An 8093-nucleotide genomic window follows, 5' to 3' on the forward strand; every position below is an offset into this window, starting at 1 on the left:
ACCCAACGTGCTCTAGAAGGTGTAAGTCAACTACCCTGGCCAGCAAGATCTCCGGATCTGTCCCCCATTGAGCATGTTTGGGACTGGATGAAGCGTCGTCTCACGCGGTCTGCACGTCCAGCACGAACGCTGGTCCAACTGAGGCGCCAGGTGGAAATGGCATGGCAAGCCGTTCCACAGTGACGTCGTAACTGCCGCCTGCTTCACGTCTGCTGTGCAGCGAGCTACCTTAATTTAAGTATTAACTGTATTTTTCTTACTTGTCACTTCTTCTTCCGTGTGTATTTGCTTTTAGGAAGCTTTATTTTTCGAGTGCTCTTAATAGTGTTCCATAGATTTCGTGTTTGTTTTGAATACAGTCAGAGAGAGTCCCTGTAGTCATCCATAGTGCCAGTAGTGCTAGAGTTTGTTTTCAATACAGTCCAGAGACAGGTAGTGCTATTTTCATTGTTTTTTACAAGAAGTGGCTAGCTACCACAGTTTAGTGAATAAGCAGCCGCCTTTAGTGAATTAGCAGTCTAGTTAAAGGTTGATTAACTCTCTTCAGTAAATTGTTTCCTTAGGATGGATAGGATGTGTGACTGCTGTGTACGGACGCAGGAGGTGCTGGCCACTGTTCGCGAACAGCTGAGCGTGTTGATGGCCGCGGTCAGCCGTCTTCAGGCTGCTGCTTCGGAGTGTAGCGGCAGTGGGGAGTCTGGTGCGTCGCAAGGTACACCCCAGGTGTTACATGCTTCACCCACTGTCCCTGCTGTCGAGACATCTTCGCGGGTACCGGGCGCGGTTGGGCCACCCTCTCCCCAAGGGGAGTGGCGGGTTCAGCGGCGTTCGCGGCGCACGAGGCGGAAGGTCAATGTGGAGGCTGGCCGTGTGGCATCGCCCGCTCTGCCTGTGAGGGGACATGTGGCTGCTCCTTCAGCAAGGTCCGAGCAGGCACACGGGGGGAGGGGTTTATTAGTTATTGGGAGCTCCAACGTTAGGCGGGTGATGGAGCCCCTTAGGGAAATAGCGAGAAGGTCTGGGAAGAAGGCCAGTGTTCACTCTGTCTGCTTGCCGGGGGGTCTCATCGGAGATGTGGAGGAGGCCCTACCGGCGGCGATAGAGAGCACTGGGTGCACCCGACTGCAAATTGTTGCTCATGTCGGCACCAATGACTCCTGCCGTCTGGGTTCAGAGGTCATCCTCAGTTCGTACAGGCGGTTGGCGGAATTGGTGAAGGCGGAAAGCCTCGCTCGCGGGGTGGAATCAGAGCTAACTATTTGTAGTATCGTTCCCAGAACCGATCGCGGTCCTCTGGTTTGGAGCCGAGTGGAAGGCTTAAACCAGAGGCTCAGACGATTCTGCGGAGATCTGGGGTGCAAATTTCTCGACCTCCGCTATCGGGTGGAGAAATGTAGGGTCCCCCTGAATAGGTCAGGCGTGCACTACACGCCGGAAGCGGCTACAAGGGTAGCGGAGTACGTGTGGAGTGCACATGGGGGTTTTTTAGGTTAGAGAATCCCCTCCCTAGGCCCGACAAGACGCCTCCTGTGACGCGGCAAGATAGGAGTAGGCAAAATGCAACAGGGAATAACAATATTAATGTGCTAATAGTAAACTGCAGGAGCGTCTATAGAAAGGTCCCAGAACTGCTCTCATTAATAAACGATCACAACGCCCATATAGTACTAGGGACAGAAAGTTGGCTGAAACCAGACGTAAACAGTAACGAAATCCTAAACTCAGATTGGAATGTATACCGCAGAGACAGGCTGAACAGTGAAGGGGGAGGCGTGTTTATAGCGGTAAGAAGTGCAATAGTATCGAAGGAAATTGACGGAGATCCGAAATGTGAAATGATTTGGGTGAAGGTCGCGGTTAAAGCAGGCTCAGACATGGTAATTGGATGTCTCTATAGGCCCCCTGGCTCAGCAGCTGTTGTGGCTGAGCACCTGAAGGATAATTTGGAAAATATTTCGAGTAGATTTCCCCACCATGTTATAGTTCTGGGTGGAGATTTTAAATTGGCGGATATAGACTGGGAGACTCAGACGTTCATAAAGGGTGGCAGGGACAAAGAATCCAGTGAAATTTTTTTAAGTGCTTTATCTGAAAACTACCTTGAGCAGTTAAACAGAGAACCGACTCGTGGCGATAACATATTAGACCTTCTGGTGACAAACAGACCCGAACTATTTGAAAAAGTTAACGCAGAACAGGGAATCAGTGATCATAAAGCGGTTACGGCATCGATGATTTCAGCCGTAAATAGGAATATTAAAAAGGGTAGGAAGATTTTTCTGTTTAGAAAAAGTGACAAAAAGCAGATTTCAGAGTACCTGTTGGCTCAACACAAAAGTTTTGTCTCAAGTACTGATAGTGTTGAGGATCAGTGGACAAAGTTCAAAACCATCGTACAATATGCGTTAGATGAGTATGTGCCAAGCAAGATCGTAAGAGATGGAAAAGAGCCACCGTGGTTCAACAACCGAGTTAGAAAACTGCTGCGGAAGCAAAGGGAACTTCACAGCAAACATAAACATGGCCAAAGCCTTGCAGACAAACAAAAATTACGCGAAGCGAAATGTAGTGTGAAGAGAGCTATGCGAGAGGCGTTCAATGAATTCGAAAGTAAAGTTCTATGTACTGACTTGGCAGAAAATCCTAAGAAATTTTGGTCTTATGTCAAAGCGGTAGGTGGATCAAAACATAATGTCCAGACACTCTGTGACCAAAATGGTACTGAAACAGAGGATGACAGACTAAAGGCCGAAATACTAAATGTCTTTTTCCAAAGCTGTTTCACAGAGGAAGACTGCACTGTAGTTCCTTCTCTAGATTGTCGCACAGATGACAAAATGGTAGATATCGAAATAGACGACAGAGGGATAGAGAAACAATTAAAATCGCTCAAAAGAGGAAAGGCCTCTGGACCTGATGGGATACCAGTTCAATTTTACACAGAGTACGCGAAGGAACTTGCCCCCCTTCTTGCAGCGGTGTACCGTAGGTCTCTAGAAGAGCGTAGCGTTCCAAAGGATTGGAAAAGGGCACAGGTCATCCCCGTTTTCAAGAAGGGACGTCGAACAGATGTGCAGAACTATAGACCTATATCTCTAACGTCGATCAGTTGTAGAATTTTGGAACACGTATTGTGTTCGAGTATAATGACTTTTCTGGAGACTAGAAATCTACTCTGTAGGAATCAGCATGGGTTTCGAAAAAGACGGTCATGTGAAACCCAGCTCGCGCTATTCGTCCACGAGACTCAGAAGGCCATAGACACGGGTTCACAGGTAGATGCCGTGTTTCTTGACTTCCGCAAGGCGTTCGATACAGTTCCCCACAGTCGTTTATTGAACAAAGTAAGAGCATATGGACTATCAGACCAATTGTGTGATTGGATTGAGGAGTTCCTAGATAACAGGACGCAGCATGTTATTCTCAATGGAGAGAAGTCTTCCGAAGTAAGAGTAATTTCAGGTGTGCCGCAGGGGAGTGTCATAGGACCGTTGCTATTCACAATATACATAAATGACCTGGTGGATGACATCGGAAGTTCACTGAGGCTTTTTGCAGATGATGCTGTGGTGTATCGAGAGGTTGTAACAATGGAAAATTGTACTGAAATGCAGGAGGATCTGCAGCGAATTGACGCATGGTGCAGGGAATGGCAACTGAATCTCAATGTAGACAAGTGTAATGTGCTGCGAATACACAGAAAGATAGATCCTTTATCATTTAGCTACAAAATAGCAGGTCAGCAACTGGAAGCAGTTAATACCATAAATTATCTGGGAGTACGCATTAGGAGTGATTTAAAATGGAATGATCATATAATGTTGATTGTCGGTAAAGCAGATGCCAGACTGAGATTCATTGGAAGAATCCTAAGGAAATGCAATCCGAAAACAAAGGAAGTAGGTTACAGTACGCTTGTTCGCCCACTGCTTGAATACTGCTCAGCAGTGTGGGATCCGTACCAGATAGGGTTGATACAAGACATAGAGAAGATCCAACGGAGAGCAGCGCGCTTCGTTACAGGATCATTTAGTAATCGCGAAAGCGTTACGGAGATGATAGATAAACTCCAGTGGAAGACTCTGCAGGAGAGACGCTCAGTAGCTCGGTACGGGCTTTTGTCAAAGTTTCGAGAACATACCTTCACCGAAGAGTCAAGCAGTATATTGCTCCCTCCTACGTATATCTCGCGAAGAGACCATGAGGATAAAATCAGAGAGATTAGAGCCCACACAGAGGCATACCGACAATCCTTCTTTCCACGAACAATACGAGACTGGAATTGAAGGGAGAACCGATAGAGGTACTGAAGGTACCCTCCGCCACACACCGTCAGGTGGCTTGCGGAGTATGGATGTAGATGTAGATGTAGATCCAGCATCTCTACGATCGTCTCCATGGGAGAATAGCAGCCTGCATTGCTGCGAAAGGTGGATATACACTGTACGAGTGCCGACATTGTGCATGCTCTGTTGCCTGTGTCTATGTGCCTGTGGTTCTGTCAGTGTGATCATGTGATGTATCTGATCCCAGGAATGTGTCAATAAAGTTTCCCCTTCCTGGGACAATGAATTCACGGTGTTCTTATTTCAATTTCCAGGAGTGTATTATTAATGTCTGGAGAACATACACTGAGACGATATGACTTATGGCGTGTCGAAAGGCACATGTACAGGTACACAAGGTACAAAAGGCAAGTGCACTTCCGGAGCTGTTATTTGCACTCAGGTGATTCATGTGAAAACTTTTCCGACCATTATTGTCGTACGACAGCAATTAACAGGCTTTGAACGCGGAACGGTAGTTTTAGCTAGTTGCATGGGACATTTCATTTCAGAAATCGTTAGAGAATTCAATATTCAGAGATCTACAGAGTCAAAAGTTTGCCGAGAATACGACATTTCAGGCAATAACTCTCTCCGTGGACAACGTAGTGGCCGACGGACGGTCTTCACTTAACGACTGAGAGCAGCGGTGGTCAGTGGTCAGTGCTAACGGACAGGGAACACTACGTGAAATGACCCCAGAAATCAATGTGTGGGACGTACGACGAACGTATCCGTTGGCAGAGTGCTGCGAAATTTGGCGTTAATGGGCTATGGCAGCAGAGGACCGAAGCGAGTGCCTTTGCTAGCAATACGACATCGCTTGCAGTGCCTGTCCTGGGCTCGTGATCATGTCGGTTGGACCCTAGACTATTGAAAAACGGTGACGTGGTCAGATTAGTTCCGATTTCAATTGGTAAAAGCAGATGATAGGGTTCGAGTTTGGCGCTGACCTCACGAAACCATGGGCCCAATTTGGTAACAAGGTACTGTGCAAGACGTTGGTGGCTCCATTATGGTATGGGCTGTGTTTATGTAGAATGGAGTCAGCCCCGTGGTCCAACTGAACCGATTATTGACTGTAAATGGTTATGTTCGGCTACTTGCTCCCAAACAACGATGGAATTTTTATGGATGACAATGCACTATGTTAACGGGCCACAATTGTTCGTGATTGGTTTGAAGAACATTTTGGACAATTTGAGCTAATGATTTGGCCATCCAGGTGGCCCGACATGAATCCCATCGAACATTTATGGCACTCAATCGAAAGGACACTTTGTACACAAAGGATCCTACAGCGACAACACTTTCGCAATTATGGATGGCTATAGAGATAGCATGGCTCAATATTTTTCCTTGGGACTTCTGACGACTTGTTGAGTCCAGACTACGACCAGCTGCACTACACTTCGTGTTTCGATGACTGTATATTGCAGGATTGTTTACTATAGTGAAGGTATTTTCACGGAAGCAAAGGTAAATGGGGTAACTAAATAACAAATAATTATTATGTGACGCTCTCTTACACCAAAACACTAAAAGTATGTTGCTAAACTACCTCCGATATTTTGTCGGTGGCGCTCGTGTTCACAATATACTCACATATAAATGTTCCTGACTAATCACTGCCGCTGTTGTTATTGAAAACCTCAGCTGCCAACAGGTGTTGACATACCTCGATGGAGACAGCTGAAAATTTGTGCCCCAACTGGGACTCGAACCCAGGATCTCCTGCTTACATGGCAGACGCTCTATCCATCTGAGCCACCGAGGACACAGATGAACAGTGCGACTGCAGGGACTTATCCCTTGCAAGCTCCCCATGAAACCCACATTACCAACTGTCCACAATCTACATACGTAATGTTCCTAATAGATACTTTGCCCATCCATTCGTTACTCGCGCCCACTTAAGTTGGCGATTCCCGTATGAGTTCGAGCAACCTGTGCGCACTCGAGGCACACATTTTCAGCTGTCCTCATCGAAGTATGTCAACTACACCTGTCGGCAGCTGAGAGTTTCAAATAAATTATCATTTATTCTAGAGAAGCTGTACGGTCATGAATGGTGTCTGTTCTTTCGAGAACAGTTACTATCTTCATATAGTGGATAATACTACGGTGTTTACGATGTTGCCATTCGTACACTACTATTGAAGTTTTCCACAGGTAAAGGTACATGTGTCACCAACCAGAAAATTTATTTCAACACTACACTGCTCCACTAGGCATCGTCCTATTGAAGCTGACATGCCGTTGTTTCCATCCGATCTTTGAACGCACTCACTCAGCCATTTACAGTGCGAACTACAGATTAACGTGGATTCTGAATCACGATGCAGTTTGGTATTTTTCACTTAAAGAAAGATTTCCAGAGGTGAATTAAGTGAAAAGTGATATTTAAAAATCCTAGGATTGCCCAGGTATCAGACCTGAGACTTTTGCCTCATTATTCTGGCACTTTACAACTTTTTGTATTTTTCATTCTGTTCACTTTCCCTACGAGTTTCTCGTGTCCCGTGCCGCAAGTCTGCAAGTCTGCAAGTCTCAAGACACTACATTCACGGAAACCAGGACAACTGCGACAAATGAGCCACCAAGCCACTTGCTCAAAAAAGACGTTGAATGTACTCGAATACAGTACCACTAAAAAAAAAAAAAAACAAAAAAAAACTACAGCTTCCTCATTTGACATCTAGATGGCCAAAACCAGAGCTGTATGGAATTCATTTTAAAACATCAAAAGTCGTTCCGATTAGAATTGTAAAACTACTGTAGGCTACCGTAGATTATTGTAAGCGTAGACTGCGCTAGTTTCGCTAGTAGCTTTGGTCAGTTAAGATCGTAACCGCTTTACCTGTACATTTGGTGTATTGCATACCTATCAGGTGTTACCCCATTTCGTTCGTTTTGTATGCGTATTCGAGCAGTGTCTTTCTAGATTCCCCTAGAAACTGGACGTGGTGAACCATCTAGAAATTGAACGAGGATACAGTAAGGGCCGCATAACCTGCAACACATGTTTGTTCTACATAGTTGTCCTCTGTCTGTTACCGATTTATGGTATAGTGCTAGAAAACGCAATATCTTCACAAAAAATTAAAATAAAAAAAAGCAAAACACAATGTATCAAACATCCTTTCAATACTTTGTCGAGCTTACATAAAATATGTATCTGTTACTTAGAAGCAATTTTCGAATGTATCAATAATAACAGGGAACGCTTAGCTTTGATCAGATGAAGAACTTTCTATTGAGTACAAAACAATAATTATGTAGGCTTTTTATGTATGTGCATGTAAACTGTACTCGCATCAAAAGTATTAGCTTTAGATACCGGGTGATTAAAAAGTCAGTATGAATTTGAAAACTTAATAAACCACGGTATAACGTAGATAGAGAGGTAAGAATTGACACACATGCTTGGAATGACATGGGGTTTTATTAGAACAACAAAAGAAAAAAATATTGCTAGACGCGTGAAAGATCTCTTGCGCGCGTCGTTTGGTGATGATCGTGTGCTCAGCCGCCACTTTCGTCATGTTTGGCCTCCTAGGTCCCCAGACCTCAGTCCGTGCGATTATTGGCTTTGGGGTCACCTGAAGTCGCAAGCGTATCGTGATCGATCGACATCTCTAGGGATGATGAAAGACAACATCCGACGCCAATGCCTCACCATAACTCCGGACATGCTTTACAGTGCTGTTCACAACATTATTCCTCGACTACAGCTTTGGTGAGGAATGATGGTGGACATATTGAGCA

General features: G+C 45.2%; 1 non-coding gene across 1 annotated transcript; it reads right to left on the reverse strand.

Annotated features, from left to right (window-relative positions):
- Positions 1–6028: 6028 nt before the first annotated feature.
- Positions 6029–6102, reverse strand: Trnat-ugu (transfer RNA threonine (anticodon UGU)). The gene has a single exon. It is a non-coding gene; the product is annotated as a tRNA-Thr (tRNA).
- Positions 6103–8093: the final 1991 nt, after the last annotated feature.

The sequence above is a fragment of the Schistocerca cancellata genome, chromosome 7, assembly GCF_023864275.1.
Source record: "Schistocerca cancellata isolate TAMUIC-IGC-003103 chromosome 7, iqSchCanc2.1, whole genome shotgun sequence".
Taxonomy (NCBI): Eukaryota; Metazoa; Arthropoda; class Insecta; order Orthoptera; family Acrididae; genus Schistocerca; species Schistocerca cancellata.